Source organism: Micromys minutus, assembly GCF_963924665.1.
Source record: "Micromys minutus genome assembly, chromosome: 11".
Classification (NCBI taxonomy): domain Eukaryota; kingdom Metazoa; phylum Chordata; class Mammalia; order Rodentia; family Muridae; genus Micromys; species Micromys minutus.
In genome coordinates, this window is record NC_137980.1 from 5,491,383 (window position 1) to 5,507,211 (window position 15,829).

At 42.4% G+C, this 15,829-nt stretch overlaps 1 protein-coding gene across 1 annotated transcript in view; it reads right to left on the bottom strand.

Moving 5' to 3' along the window:
• Positions 1-15,829, bottom strand: part of ADGRV1 (adhesion G protein-coupled receptor V1) — a gene marked incomplete at both ends in the record, with an annotated part of 447,718 nt that overhangs the window by 180,266 nt on the left and 251,623 nt on the right. The window lies entirely within an intron of this gene.

Genomic DNA, 15,829 nt, shown 5'->3' on the forward strand with positions numbered 1-15,829 from the left:
ACAATTGCAGCAAGAAGGAAAATCAGCCAGAAGGGAGAAGCTGTAGCCCTGGTGCACTACAGTGTTCCTGTATCTGAGAGCAGGAACCACGGCTCAGGCAGAGATAGAACACAGGGTGATGAGTCAGAATCCAGGACTCAGGCAGATGTAAGGGACCGAGAGATGCCAGTAGGTTACAAAACTGATAAGTCAGATGGGCCTGAAAAGACATGTACAGTTTATCAGGCAGAAAAGGCTGTGACAACACATGGTCCTGAAATAGCCAAGGTTTGTTTCCCTCTGAATTTCCTTGTTATCTCCACCCACCTGACCCCTTCCAATGACAGTTAGACTGTGTAGTATTAACAGCCCAGGAAGACATTAGTCACCAGGCATAATGAAGACCACAAAGAGATCAAAACTCTGGACAAACATCCAGCAGAGGCAAAACATCCCTCCTTAAATTAGGACCTCGAGCAGGAAGAAGAAAAGAAAGAGGGAAAAGGAGACACTTCTAGCTCCCAGGCAAACAGAAAGAACAGGTTTGCAGGCACAAGGTCACGTGGCACCATGGCTACATTTTCCACAACAGTTCTGGAGTAGGAAAAGCTCCAGTGTTTGTAGTGTTGCCTGAGAGCTGCTCCAACCTCTCAGACTTTGTAAGGTTCTGAGTTCTGCGCACCTCAGCTCAGCTATGGGGAAAGAACAGGGAAGCCAGAACTGGGGTTGTTTCCAACACCTACCAGAACAGGCCTCACTCAGGTCAGGTATGGGCAGGTATTTACATTATTCACAGGTCTTCCCATGGACTGCGATTCCCACCTCAAAAGGTGAAGGGACATTCCAGGTAACTGGTCCTATTTGGGCTGTTGTTTAAACAGAAGAGGATTGAGTTGAAGGACATTTTCAGGAAGCACCAGCAAATAGAAACAGTGAGGGCTTTTGAATGCCAAATCTACAAGATCTAATTTAAATGGCAGGTCCCAGAGAACTTTCAGAGATTTATGACTTGACATGAGGTCCACAGAGAAAAAGAAAGCAAAAATATGCGTGCTGGAAATGTGTAATGAATGCAATGCAGCTGACATTTGACAAGAGATAGACACTCAGGGAATAGTATGTAACCTTGTGTAACAAAAACCCAGAAGCCATGGTCTTGCTTGGGCGAAGCAGATGTTGTAACTTATGTGGGCAACTGAATGAATCAGCTTCACAAAACGTTGGCCAACGCCCACATCATGTTCTGTGTTTTGGTCCTCAAAACAGGTTGATGATACACATTTCTCATTATCTGCACACTAGAATCAGCAACGAGCCTTAGCAAAGTTAAACTTCCTCAAGTTCATATAGAACCACTATTGGTTTTGTCTGGATAATTATAAACCTTTTCAAACTAGTTCCCCTTTTTTAACCCTGGCCCTAACTTTCACTCAAGAAGCTGATAGTTCTCTGACCAAGAACATAATTGGCCTATTCTGCAGAGAGCTCCACAGGCATTCTCTGTTGTTGGGAGCAAAGTTCTATGAGGTCTTTCTGAGCCCACTCATTCTATGGCTATTGCTCTCTTACCTTCTAAACTCCGGTCTCTCACTGCCCTGGCTTTTCTCTTTGAAATTTCTTCCAGAGCACATGCATGATTTCCTTTCTCATTTCCTTCAGATCTCAAACAAGACTGTCTCAGAGAGGCTTCCTTTGGCATCCCTGTACAAGCTGTTCCTGTACCTCTCAGTCCCCACCACAGCACAGCACTGACCTCGCTCCTTACTGAGTATCCTTGCCTGTCCCTACCCTAGAGAGGTGAGCCACGGATGGGTGTCTGTGCATCCTGCGGTTGCTGTAGGAGGAATAACAAACGTGCTGTGAAGAATAGTTAGTATATAGAGAATGTCCGTGTTGTGGCAAATCTCATGTGCCAACACATGTTTAAAAGATCATGTTTTTAAAAGGAAAACAGCTGACGTCTGTTGAACATCAAAAGCACCTGTTATACATCCAGGGTATGAGTATTTCCAACATTAATAATAAGATTAATTTTGCTTATGGATCATGTGCTTGGGATCAAAAAACCACTGTGAGGACACCGGTGATGAACTCATTTTCATGGGACACTAGAAATAATGCAGTCTTAACTCACCTTGCCTTTGGTGTTTGATGGGAGGTTTGAACTGAGTAATCACCTGGTGCACTCCGGCATTCGAATGCATCGTCTCCCAATGGGGAGCTGATGCAAGTTCTAAGAGCTGTGACTTCCCTGGAGAAGGACATCATCTGAGGTGGGCTTTGAGAGTTTATAGTCTTGCCCCACTCCAGGTCTGTGCGCTTGGCTGTATGTATGTGACTGCACAGGTGACCATTTGGCACCTGCTGCAGCTGCCCGTGCCCACGTTTCCATACCACCATGAATTAATTCTCCCTCTGGAGCCATAAGTCAAAATGAACCCCTACTTCCCTAATCTGCTTCTGAAGCGGCGCTTCACACTAGTAACAGAAAATAATACAATATATGCATGCCTTCACCTCCCTGTCATGCCACACACACACACACACACACAGACACATACACATGCACACACACACAAACACAGACACATACACATGCACTCACACACAAACACAAAGACACATACACATGCACTCACACACACACACACACACACACACACACACACACACACACACAGGCAAGGGGGGGCTGGCATACACTAATACTTCTCTGAGAGGTCTTAATCTGAAAGCTTCCCTGACAAAGATAGTTTGCTCTGTGATACTACTACGTTTTATCGTGACTTAATACTTGCAGCTGCTCACAACTGACATACTCAAGAATTTATGTGTTTTTGAGTATGAAAAGAAGCTGCCAAGTTTACTGGTAAACATCTGGCTACTGTGGGAAATAGCCTTTGAGAAGAGTACCTTCTAGTGGTCAGATTTATATAGATTCGGGGAGATGGAAAAGTACCTTCTACGTGAAGCCAAAGTGGGATGTTGGGGAAATCACGCCTCTAATGAAAGAAAAACTCATTTCCTAGCCAGTCTCCACTTCCTTGAATTCTCTCACCTGCTAAGATAATTGCACACAGATTTATCCGGGAGGAAAACCAGCTGGACTAACCACCAGGCTGGAGAAGGCCCTTCTAGCAAGTGGAAAATTTATAACCACCAGGAAGGAACATGAAACCATGAGACAAAACAAGGAGCAAAGTTTAAAAAGCCCGAAGCTGGCTGTCTTCAGGGCCGCCCGCTACTTCAGCTTTGCATAGCTGCTCCTTTGGGACAGCTAGAGTCACCGTGTATTCAAACTGATTTCTGAGATTTCAGCTGCCCAAATTTATAGGAAACCGGTCGCTCTTTTTCTCAGTCAATGCATAGCAAAGGTTCTCTGAGCACATACATGACCACACTGGCGTTTCTTTTGGTGAACCGCTTAGGAGATGTGTATGACCATGAACTATAAGTGAAGCAGAGATGGACAAACCATGGAAACATGTCTCTTAAGAGCCTCTATGGCAATTACAACTGCATGTCCATACAGCTCTGCTCTCTGTGAATTTATATCATATCCTAATAAAAAGATTCTCTGGTACACTTTGTGACTACACACAACGTGGGAATTTTTAAACAACCATATTGAATTTTGAAGAAACACGTCAGTTGGAGACATGGACTAAGAAAAGAGAGGATTCTATAGAAACAGAACACATAGTAAATGAGATCGGTCCATTCTTGAACGCTGGCTCATCCCTTCCATCGGCCCATCCTCTACCTCATCAGCATGCTCTCGTAGTTTTTATCACAACAGCCTCATCCCATGCTCTTCAAGTCTTCCTTCAATCTTTAGCATCTCAAGCTGATGTTCGATTTAATTTGCCAGTCTATGTGAGATCCTGTGTGTGTGCAACCTTCATTCACTAACGCTATTTGCTCAGCAGGGGGTGTTCTCCAGATGTCTCTTCCCTACCAATGGTGTTATTCTAGGGCATTCAGCTCAAGGTCATCCACTCCTGTCCCACTGGCCCCTTCCTTGAGCTTCCATTGCATAAGTTCATACATTATGGATTGACGTTGACACCTGCAATGAGGTACTCAGTTCACTGCTTCCAAAGTAGGGTACAGCCCTCCCTAGCTCCAGCCGAGTACAAGCACACAGAGGAGTGTGCTCCAAGTGTTTACTGAATGCAATAGTCTATGCTTGTGAACAACACTCTTATCTTCATCAGAGAGGACTCATTAAAACGCAGGTAAAACATTTTCATACTTGACTTAAAACTGCAGTGTCTCCCCGTAGCCATTTTATGTGGCCAGTTAAAAACAAGAACAGATTGATCAAGGTAATACAGCCATCCAATGATGGTGGCATCATCTGGCTTCTTTTTAAATAATGAAGAAAACCTAAGGCCACACAGACATACGAATTTGCTGAGAAGAATGGTATGTGGGTACTGAGTCCTGCCAATCCACTTGCAGAGCCTCCAGCATGGTGGAGAGGCGTGTCCACACGAAGGACAGAGGGCTGGGGGAGGGTCCCGCTCAGCCGAGGATATAAAGAAGGAAGGATGAAGTTGGCTCTCCCACTCACCATGTCTGTTCTTTATCCAGCAAAAAGGACCCATCATGTGACCTTGAGATTATCACTCAAAGGATACGTTGGCGGTGGTATTTCCAATTTGAAAATGGGACACATGACTGGAAAGTTGCTTCACCAAAACGTTCTCATCTCTGTCTTCCAAATGGCATTGTTAATCTTCTTGAATTCTGTGGGTTGTGTCCTGGGTACCCTGTACTTTTTGGCTAACATTCACTTATCAGTGAGTACATACCATGCATGTCCTTCTGGGTCTGAGTCACCTCACTCAGGATGATATTTTCTAGTTCCATCCATTTGCCTGTAAAAATCATGATATCCTCCTGCTTAATGGCTGAATAGTACTCCACTGTGTAAGTGAACCACATGCTGTGTGTCCATTTTTCCGTTGTGGGACATCTGGGTTGTTTTCTCCTCCTGCCTATCACAAAGAAGGCTGCTATGAACAGAGTGAAGCATGTGCCCATGTGGCATGAAGGGGCTTCTTTTGGGTATATGCCCAAAGGTGGTATAGCATGGTCTTCAGGTAGATATATTTTCAATTTTCTGAGAAACCTCCAGATTGATTCCAAAGTGGTTTCACCAGTTTGCAATCCCTCCAGCAATGGAGGAGTGTTCCTCTTTCTCCACGTCCTCACCAACATGTGCTGTCACCTGAGTTATACATTCCAAATGGTGTGAGGTGGAATCTCGGGGTCACTTCAATTTGCATTTCCCTGATGACTATGGTCTCACTCCCACTTGGGAGAGAGAAGGAAGTAACCACAGGAGGAAGGAGGGAGGGAGGGAGGGAGGGAGGGAGGGAGGGAGGGACCTGGGTGAGAGAGGAGATAAGGAGGAAAAGAGATAACATATATTGGGAAGGAAACAGGAGTGATGCCCTGAGGGCCAGCAGAAAGAATGGAAACAGGTGACCTTGGGAGGTAGCAGGTGTGGGGGGGAGTTCTCTGGAAACTACCAGAGACCTGGGAGGTGAGAGACTCTCAGGACTCAAAGGGAGGGACCTGAGATGAATTGCCCAACAGTGGGGAGAGAACTTGTAAAGCCCACCTCCAGGAGAAAGACAGGGCATCAAGTGGAGAGATGGGGTTGCCATCCCACAGTCAAAAGCTCTTTCCCAGAATTGTTCCTGTCTGAAAGAACTTCAGAGACAAAAATAGAGAAGAAACTGAGAAGTGACAGGCCCAAATTGGGACACTTCTCAAGGGGAGGCTCCAAGGCCTGACACTACTAATGACGCTGTGGTGTGCTTACAGACAGGAGCCTGTGGCTGTCCTCCTGGAGTCCCAACCAGCAGCTGACTGAGGCAGATGCAGAGACTATCACTCAACCAATGGAGAAGACTGGGACGTATGTGGTTGAATCAGGAAAAAGCTGGAAGAGGCTGAGGAGGAGGACACCCCATAGGAGGATTGGCGGTCTCGAGTAACCCGGACCCCTGAGATCCCTCAGACAGTGACCACCAACCAGGCAGCGCACACCAGCTGGTCCGAGGCCCTGACACATATACAGCAGAGGACGGCCTATTCCAGCCTCAGTGACAGAAGATGCACCTGACCCTCGAGAGACTTGAGGCCCCAGGGAGTGGGGAGGCCTGGTGGGGTGGAGTGAGGTGGGGACAACCTCTTGGAGACAGGGGCAGGGGAGGAGGAATGAGATAAGGAACTGTCTGAGGGTAGACTGACCAGAAAGGGGGGGGGAGGGTAATGACTGGACTGTAAAAAAAAAAAAAAAAAAAAAAAAAGATTAAAAATAATTCTAAAAACTCCACATATGACAGAGGGGGAAAACGTATTCCTTGCCAGTCTCTGCCATGCTGCTGTTGAAATCCATCTGAATTTGGACTTACTTAGAAACTCTACTCTCTCTAGCTTTCTGCCTGTGCTCCAAGCTGATTTATTTCCACAGCACTCTGGGCTCTGTCACCCTTTCTCCACAGCTCCTGTCCCTGCCTTGCACCTTCATGTCCCCACACTGCCAACTTCCACACTGCTTCAACTCAAGTGTCTTTTCTTCCCCCTCCTCTGGGATCGACTGGGATTTACCATGTACCTGCCCTAGGGTTTTCCTTTTCATCTCTACTGTAATTAAGTGTCCTCTGACTCAAAAACAAACAAACAAACAAACAAAAACACACATCATTCTGTAGTTTATACACACTGAAGTATTTTTAACATTGCACAAGAAAAAAAATCATACATCATGATGTGATGGTAAACAACTTAAGTAAATGAAATGCACTATAGTTTATATTGGACCAACTAATTAATGATTGAAAGCTACTTAGAAAATGTTGCACCATATATAACAAAATGAACATGGCAATATATACATTATAGTATATTAAGACTTTAGATTTACATTTTACTAATATTCACATTGAATGTGTCTATATTTTGTTTGATACACGTGACTGTATTTCCTGGATGTTTGGTGTGCCCCTTCCAGCATGCATGCTCATGGTGGTCAGAAGGCATCGGATAACCCAGAACTGGAATTATAGATAGTTGAGAGCAACCATGATGGCGTTGGAAATTGAACCCTGGCTCTTCCAAGAGAACAGCCAAAATTCTTAACTCCTGAACCACCTTTCCAGCCCTCGTATATTTACATTTGAGTATATATTTGAATCGGTTTTTATTTTTAAAAATTAAATTCCTTTTCAACGGATGTCGTAGGAAGTTTCTAACTTCTGGTGGTAACTTGACAATATATTATAAAATGCAAGGCTAGCTTTTGATATTAAACTGTTTTAACATCATCTATAAACATCTTAACAGATCTCGTGTATAGGATTTAGTATTGTGTTCCATTTGAACCTCTTAAATCCTTCCTAAAAGCATATACAGTGGACTCTTTACATGTCCTGAGTAGTCTGATTTGTATTCCATCATTCATTCTTTGGGCACACATGGTCTGCAATATCAGATTTAGAATCTAAGTGCTTTCAGTGCTAAATAGGCTTCACTTGTTTCCTTGAGACAGAAGCATTTCTGCCGTCTCAGACCAAGCCCTTTTAAACCGGAAGTGTTGCAATGCGTGCTTCACATAACATGGAAGGATCCATTAGATTGAAGGATAGTTCTAATAAATTTCTCCATTAGAAACTTAAAGTCTATAGGAGTCACATCAAGTGTCAGTAGTTAATGTGGTAAAAGCTGTGTCTAATGCCTGGGCCATCAGCAATGCTAGAACCAAAGGGAATTGATTACATGTATAGACACTGATTTGGTTAATGAGGTCAGGCCAATACTCTGTGTTTCTAGCAGGCTTCGGGGAGAGCACCACTGCTGGTGTGCAGGCCACATGATGCAGAACAGAGCTTTAAGTGCACTTCGCTTCTTTGATGACAGTTGTTTGGAAGGCTATCGGTAGGATGTAAGATTGCACAGGTCACTGGATCAAGAGTTCCTGAGCACGGTACAGCCGCTCACACCTGTAATCCAACACATGGGGGACCGAGGCACCAGGGTGGTTCTCTGAGAGTTCCAGGCTAGCCTGAACTACACAATAACTTCCCCGCTACTGAGCTATAGAGTGAAACCATTTCTCAAGATTAAAAAAAAAAAAAGAAAAGAAAGAGGAAGGGAAGATAGTGGAAGAGAGGAGAGAAAGAGTTTGGAAGACACAAAGATTTGAAATGTTTAAAAATAAAGATGTTAAGTAACAAAAGTATGTTGTGTCACACGGTGGCAGCTAGACAGTAAAGAAGCATGTGAAACAGACGCAGAGCAGGGCACCTAAGTGTGCTCTCCCAGGCTGTGGCTTCGGGTGGCTTCCCACAAAAGCTATGGTTCTTAGAACCCGTGCATCAAGCACCATGTGACCACAGTGAAGCAAACCATGTGGCCCTTGCTTAAATTCTGCTTTTCACCCTACGTGGCACTGTCCCTTTACACTGCCTCTAAGGGCACTGGTTGAAGATGAAAGGACATGGTGTGCTCTAAGTCACTGAAGTGTTTCTTTCTTAGGGCAGAACAGTCCACTGAACTGGAACCCACACCTTTGGCTCCAATACAAGACAATGCTAGACATAAACCAACTGAGTTCTACTGATCACACACATGAGTTACTTTTCATGCTCCAGCTGCCGTTTTTACTTCTAGCTTCTGCAGGACTGGGAAGTGAAGCAGTCATAAATAATCAAAAACACCAGGAGAACTAAACTCTACAGCAGATCAGAAGACATGGGTCTGGACAAATGACGATGAGGTCACAGTTTGAAGGACAACATTTGTGGTCCTTAAGGACAGCCTGGTGGACATACTGAGTAAGTACAGAGACAAGCACCTGTGGGCTCAGAAGGCCATGTGACTCCGGGATGCCCAGGAAGGGGCAATGAGTAAGGGAGGATGCTAAGGGTGGTAAATCTGTAGGAAACCAAAGTACAAAAGGAGTCTCCGAAAACTACGTCAAACAGAAGGGAAAATGGGAGCTCCAGACCAGGAACACATGGTGACGTCACTTCTGCAAACATAAAAAGTGTTCTGACATAGTCCCAGGGATGTACATGCACATTAGAGATGCTCAGAGGCACCCATTCTCATCAGGAAAATGGCTACCTCTCCTCAGGCAGGAAAGACCACATGGTCTTCTGAGAGTGTATTTTATTTACAAAATCAGGACGGTACACATAAAGGCTCTAAATGAAAACACAACATACCCAAACCTATGGGATGCAATGAAAGCAGTACTGAGAAGAAAACTCATAGCCCTAAGTGCTTCCAAGAAGAAACGAGAGAGAGCTTAAATCAGCAACCTGACAGCACAGCTAAAAGCTCTAGAACGAAAGGAAGCAGATACACCCAAGAGGAGTAGACGACAAGAAATAATCAAACTTAGGGCAGAAATAGACCAAATAGAAACAAAAAGAATCATCGAAAGAATCAACAAAACCAAGAGCTGGTTCTTTGAGAAAATCAACAAGATTGATAAACCCCTAGCCAGACTAACTAGAGGGCAAAGAGAGAGTATACAAATTAACAAAATCAGAAAGGAAAGTGGAGACATAACAACTGAAACTGAGGAAATTCAAGAAATCATCAGATCCTACTACAAAAGTCTATACTACACAAAGTTGGAAAATCTGGAGGAAATGGATGAATTCCTAGACAGATACAAGATCTTCAAGTTAAACCAGGACTAGGTAAATCATCTAAATAATCCCATAACACCTAAAGAAATAGAAGAAGTCATCAAAAGCCCAAAAAAAGCCCAGGTCCAGACGGGTTCAGTGCAGAATTTTATCAGACATTTATTGTGGACATAACACCAATACTCTCCAAACTATTCCACAAGATAGAATCAGATGGAATACTACCTAACTCATTTTTTGAGGCTACAATAACCCTTGTTCCTAAACCACACAAAGACCCTACAAGGAAAGAGAACTTCAGACCAATCTCACTTATGAACATTGATGCAAAACTACTCAACAAAATCTTTGCAAACCGAATCCAAGAACACATCAAAACAATCATTCATCATGACCAACTAGGCTTCATCCCTGGGAGGCAGGGATGGTTTAATATAAGGAAATCCATCAATGTAATGCACCATATAAACAAACTCAAAGAACAAAATCACATGGTCATCTCACTAGATGCTGAGAAAGCATTTGACAAAATTTAACACCCCTTCATGTTAAAAGTCCTGGAAAGAACAGGAATCCAAGGTCCATACCTAAACATAATAAAAGCAATACACAGCAAACCAACAGCCAACATCAAACTTAACGGTGGTTAACTTGATGCAATCCTACTAAAATCAGGGACTCGACAGGCTGCCCACTCTCCCCCTACCTATTCAACATAGTACTGGAAGTCCTGGCTGGAGCAATTAGACAGCAAAAGGAAATCAAAGGGATATAAATCGGAAAGGAAGAAGTAAAAACATCACTCTTTGCAGATGACATGATAGTGTACTTAAGTGACCCCACAAATTCCACCAGAGAACTCCTACAGCTGATAAGCAAATTCAGCAAAGTAGCTGGATATAAAATTAACTCAAACAAATCAGTAGCCTTCCTATATTCAAAGGACAAACATGTGGAGAAAGAAATTAGGGAAAAGGTACCCTTCTCAATAGTCACAAAAACTATGAAATACCTTGGTGTGACTCTAACTAAGCAAGTGAAGGACCTGGATGACAAGAACCTCAAACCTCTAAAGAAAGAAATCGAGGAAGATCTCAGAAAATGGAAAGATCTCCCATGTTCATGGATTGGAAGGATCAACATTTAAAAAATGGCCATCCTACCAAAAGCAATCTACAGATTCAATGCAATCCCCATCAAAATTCCAACCCAGTTCTTCATTGAGTTGGAAAGATCAATGTGCAATTTCATCTGGAATAACAAAAGACCTAGAATAGTGAAATCCATCCTCAACAACAAGAAAACATCCTCAGAAATCACTATCCCTGACCTCAAGCTATATCACAAGGCAATTGTGCTTAAAACTGCATGGTACTGGTACAGAAATAGGCACGTGGATCAATGGAATAGAATAGAAGATCCAGAAATTAGCCCTCACATATATGGTCACCTGATTTTTAACAAAGGAGCTGTAAACATTCAATGGAAAAAGGACATCCTATTCAACAAATGGTGTTGGTCCAACTGGCACTCAGCATGCAGAAGAATGAAAATAGACCCTTTCTTATCTCCTTGTACAAAGCTCAAGTATAAGTGGATCAAAGATCTCCACATTAAACGAGATACACTGAAACTATTAGATGAGAAAGTAGGGAAAACCTTAGAACACATAGGCACAGGAGAAAATTTTCTGAACAAAACACCAATGGTTCAAGCTCTAAGGTCAAAGATTAACAAATGGGACTTAATGAGATTGCAAAGTTTCTGTAAGGCTAAGGACATTGTCAAGAAAACAAAATGGCAGCCAACAGAACGGAAAAAGATCTTTATCAACTCCACATCAGATACGGGCCTAATATCCAAGGTGTACAAAGAACTCAAAAAGCTAGACACCAGAGAACCAAACAACCCTATTAAAAAATGGGGTACAGAGCTAAGCAAAACATTCTCAATTGAGGAATATAGAATGGCTGAGAAACATCTAAGGAAGTGCTCAACAACCTTGGCCATCAGGGAAATGCAAATCAAAACAACCCTGAGATTCCACCTCACACCAGTCAGATTGGCCAAGATCCAAAACTCAGATGACAGCAGATGCTGGAGAGGATGTGGAGAAAGAGGAACACTTCTCCACTGTTGGTGGGGTTGTAATCTGATACAACCACTCTGGAAATCAGTCTGGTGATTCCTCAGAAAATTGGACATAGTACTACCTGAAGATCCAGCTATTCCACTTCTGGGCATATACCCCAGAGAAGCTCCAACATACAACAAAGACACATGCACCACAGTTTTCATAGCAGCCCTATTTATAATAGCCAGAAACTGGAAAGAACCCAGATGTCCTTCAGTAGATGAATGGATACAAAAATTGTACATTTACACAATTGAATACTACTCAGCCATCAGAAACAATGACTTAACCAAATTCTTAAGAAAATGGTTGCATCTAGAGAATATCATCCTGAGTGAGATAACCCAGTCACAAAAGAACAGACATAATATGCAGTCACTGATAGTGGGATGCTAACCCCAGAGGCTCGGACTGCCCCAGAAACAACTCAGAGACTGTGTGAAGCTCAAGAAAAAAGGAAAACAAAACAAAACAAACAAACAAAAAAACATTATGCTCAATCCTTACACACCAAGAAAACGTTGACTAATTCCAGGTTACATCCTGTTTTACATGTACTTTTTGTTCATTGTAACTAGTAAGACTTTAATGCAGATATCAAACCTTAAAAAAAAAAAAAAAAAAAAAAAAAAAAAAAAAAAAAAAACCCAAGCACTGACAAAAATGTATTTGAATACATTTATGCAAAAATGTTTAAATTTTTTTTCTTTTATCTTTGTTCTTTAAAATAAAGTTAAAAAATGGCTTACTTGGTTTCTTAATGGAATTTGGAATCTAGAAAACAGATGTGTCTATAGGCAGGCAGATGGACAGTTCTACAATGTAGGATGTAGTAAATAATATCAAAAATCCATTACAAATGGAAAATAACTATGCAATTTAAAAGGAAACATCCTCATTGGTGATATACACAAGAGGAAATGTGGAAAATGTATAAGTTTGATTAGATTTTTTAAAAATATATTTGTGTCATAATGTTATAACATTTCCGATGTTGCTTATGGTTTAGAAAACAATGTAACTAAATATCCCTGTTCACATGATAAAATACATGTTTTTGATGTGCTTTGTCCATTGGAAAAATAATTTTAAAATGTTAATCATTTGGCATAAAAATTACCGGAGGAGCATTGCTCATGAATGGCATTGGTATCCTTGAGAAAAAGGTAAAGGAGAGACCCATAGTTATAGTCAGAGAAGACATGGTAGAAAAAACACTAAGCAAACATAAAGACGCCTTCACTAGATTCTGACAGCCACATTGATCTAGAACATTCCAACATCCAGAAGTGTAAGAAATCAAAGGTGTTTGAAATCATACCACCTGTGTTTAAGGAGATATTGACAGTTGGTAGTTTCTGGGATTGGAAGACAGACTATTTTAAGAGTGTGGTCCCTGGTGGGTCAACCGTGCTCAAGTAGGTGGTTCTGCCTATAAGAACAGAAGTACCACAGATTGTTCTTACAAAAAGAAGAAAAAAGAAACTATAGAGCTGGGGTTGGGTATAGGAGGAGCTGGCGGTGGGACAGAAGTTAATATAATCAGGATATACTGGTTGAAATTCCCAAAGAATTAACAATTCATATATTTGTTAATCATATTCTTTATAAATGGCAAAGCCACATAAACTGCATGCTATTTTGTTATAGCAACATCATAGACTAAGAAGCACTTGTAAAATATTCTGTTTTTCCATTTAGGCAGCACAGAAGCACGAGATCCTGAGCTATGATCTGTATCCCATGTACTGAATACTCAGAACTCCAACTGCGTCTTACAACTAGAGTAAAGCTTAGAAAGAAAGCAGATGATCTGGAGGAAGCGCTTTCATTTTTCTAGTTACAGTTATATTTAAAAGGCCACAGTGCCTGGCGTGGGTAATCCCAACACTAAGGAGGCTAAAACTGGAGGTTCACAAGTTCTAGGCCACTCAGAGCCACAGAGTAAGCTCCTGCCCCCTAAATCAAGTATGTACTAAGAAAGAGTTTGGATCTACAGTGACGAACTCTTAAACAGATCACTGCCGTAGCGACACACTTGACTATTTCATTTAGAAAAGTTTCAGATTGTGTCCGAAGGCCAGACTTTCTGTTTGTGAATGTGGGGACGCTGTTGAGAGACAAAACCCAAACACAATGAAAATAAGGTTCAGACTTAGGCAAAAAAAAAAAAAACAGGAAGGGGCCTCCCAGTCAGTTCTGTGGTTTGCTATGACACCCAATTCTTAATATGATACCCCAATTCTTAATATCCCAGTTCTCAAATGCTGTTAGTAGCTGAGCATATTTAAGAAATAAAAAACAAAAACAAAAAAATAGAAAATGACTTTTGGAAGCGATGTGTAGGATGGACAGTTTGTAATGTTTTCTGTAGTCATGAAGCAAAGGGTGGACCGAGGTGTGTAAAGGAAAGGAAACAACAGAATTCCAAGTGTAAAGCAAACAAAAGCAAACAAAATAGGACAAGTCTGTTTAAAAAGTTAATGCGTGGGCAGGAGAGATGGCTCAGCAGTTAAGAGCACAGACTGCTCTTCCAGAGGTCCGGAGTTCAAATCCCAGCAACCTCATGGTGGCTCACAACCATCTGTAATGGGATCTGATGCCCTCTTCTGGTGTGTCTGAAGACAGCTGCAGTGTACTTATATATAATAAAAAATAAATCTTTTTTTTAATGTTAATGTGTAATTCTGTGGACCATTCAAGTTTGCTCCAAAGCCCTCCCTCTTTAAAAGACGCCATGGTGCAGTCCAGGCTGAAAGAGGAGGCATCATTGTCCCTGCGCAGTCAGGCTTTGCTAGTCAATAGCCAAGGAATGAGCAGAAAGGCCTGTACAACCATAACCACATGTCTGGTGCATACAGACAAGATCTGGGGACCGGTGGGCACTGCACACTTTTAAGGACCCGACTCAAAGGCATGTGCTTTTAGATAGTATCTAACTATGTAGCCCATGCTGGCCTTAAGCTTGTGGTACTACTTCAACCTTAGTGTCAAGTGCTGGGGTCACAGGTGCCACAGCTCACTAAAATACAGTTTTGAGATAAAGACTGCAAACTTCCGGAAAAGCCTGAAGGCCAGCGTGAAGATGCTGTGCAGAGGAAAGCAGTCTGCTGGAGTCAATGGGATAAGAGAAAGGAAACAGTCAAAACTCCTGGGAAGTTTATGTTTCCTCAAGACCATCAGGAATGGTGAGAGTATTCATCGAGACATCTTCTGACAGTCCTTCAAAGAAGGTGGACAGCCTGTGAGCACCATTGTTAGGTCCCAGGGTCAGGAACACTGATTTCCTAAAATGAGCAGAGGTAAAAATAAGGAGCACCTGTGAATCTTGTTAACTAAACACAGCCTTAGAAGTACAAAAGGATGGCTTAAGTAACCCTAGTGTGGGATGAGGGAGAGAGGAAGTGTGTGGAGTCCTGAGTGAAAGGCGCTGTTGACTATTCACGGTCATGTCCCGTACACTCCTCTGGTCTGCGTTGATGTTGATAATGTGGGAAGAACATATCCACCGTGGCTTCTCTCCACCAGAATGTGGACCCTGAAGACTGCTCCTCATGAGATTAGCTAAACCTGTCTCCTTGTTCAGTGTGTGCAATAACTCCATCTCTCTGTTCAAATGTATATAACAACTTATATATATGATGCACTGAGCTCCCAGGACCCCGCAGTTTCCTCAGCAGAGTGTCCAGACAACCTGATCTCAACATCCTGACCGTTACATCCTTATTCCCTCGGGGTTAACTTTGGAGCAGTGTTGGGCATGGGATCGCAATGTAGCAAAAATTACCATATAGAACATATATACTTCCATTTACTCATTTACTCCAAACAGCTCTGCAAACTTACTATTACGTGAATTCTAAGGACAGGAAAGTTGAGGCGTGGGTACAGTATCAGAACATACAAAGTTAGGAGAACAGTGACTGGTAGATCTGTATAGCAAATTTGCTCTATCTCCATTCAAACCCTGTCATTTCCCATTTGTCTACTGCTGCAGTCTATTCATGTTGAGCTTAGAGACTGTGCGTGTAGAAGAATC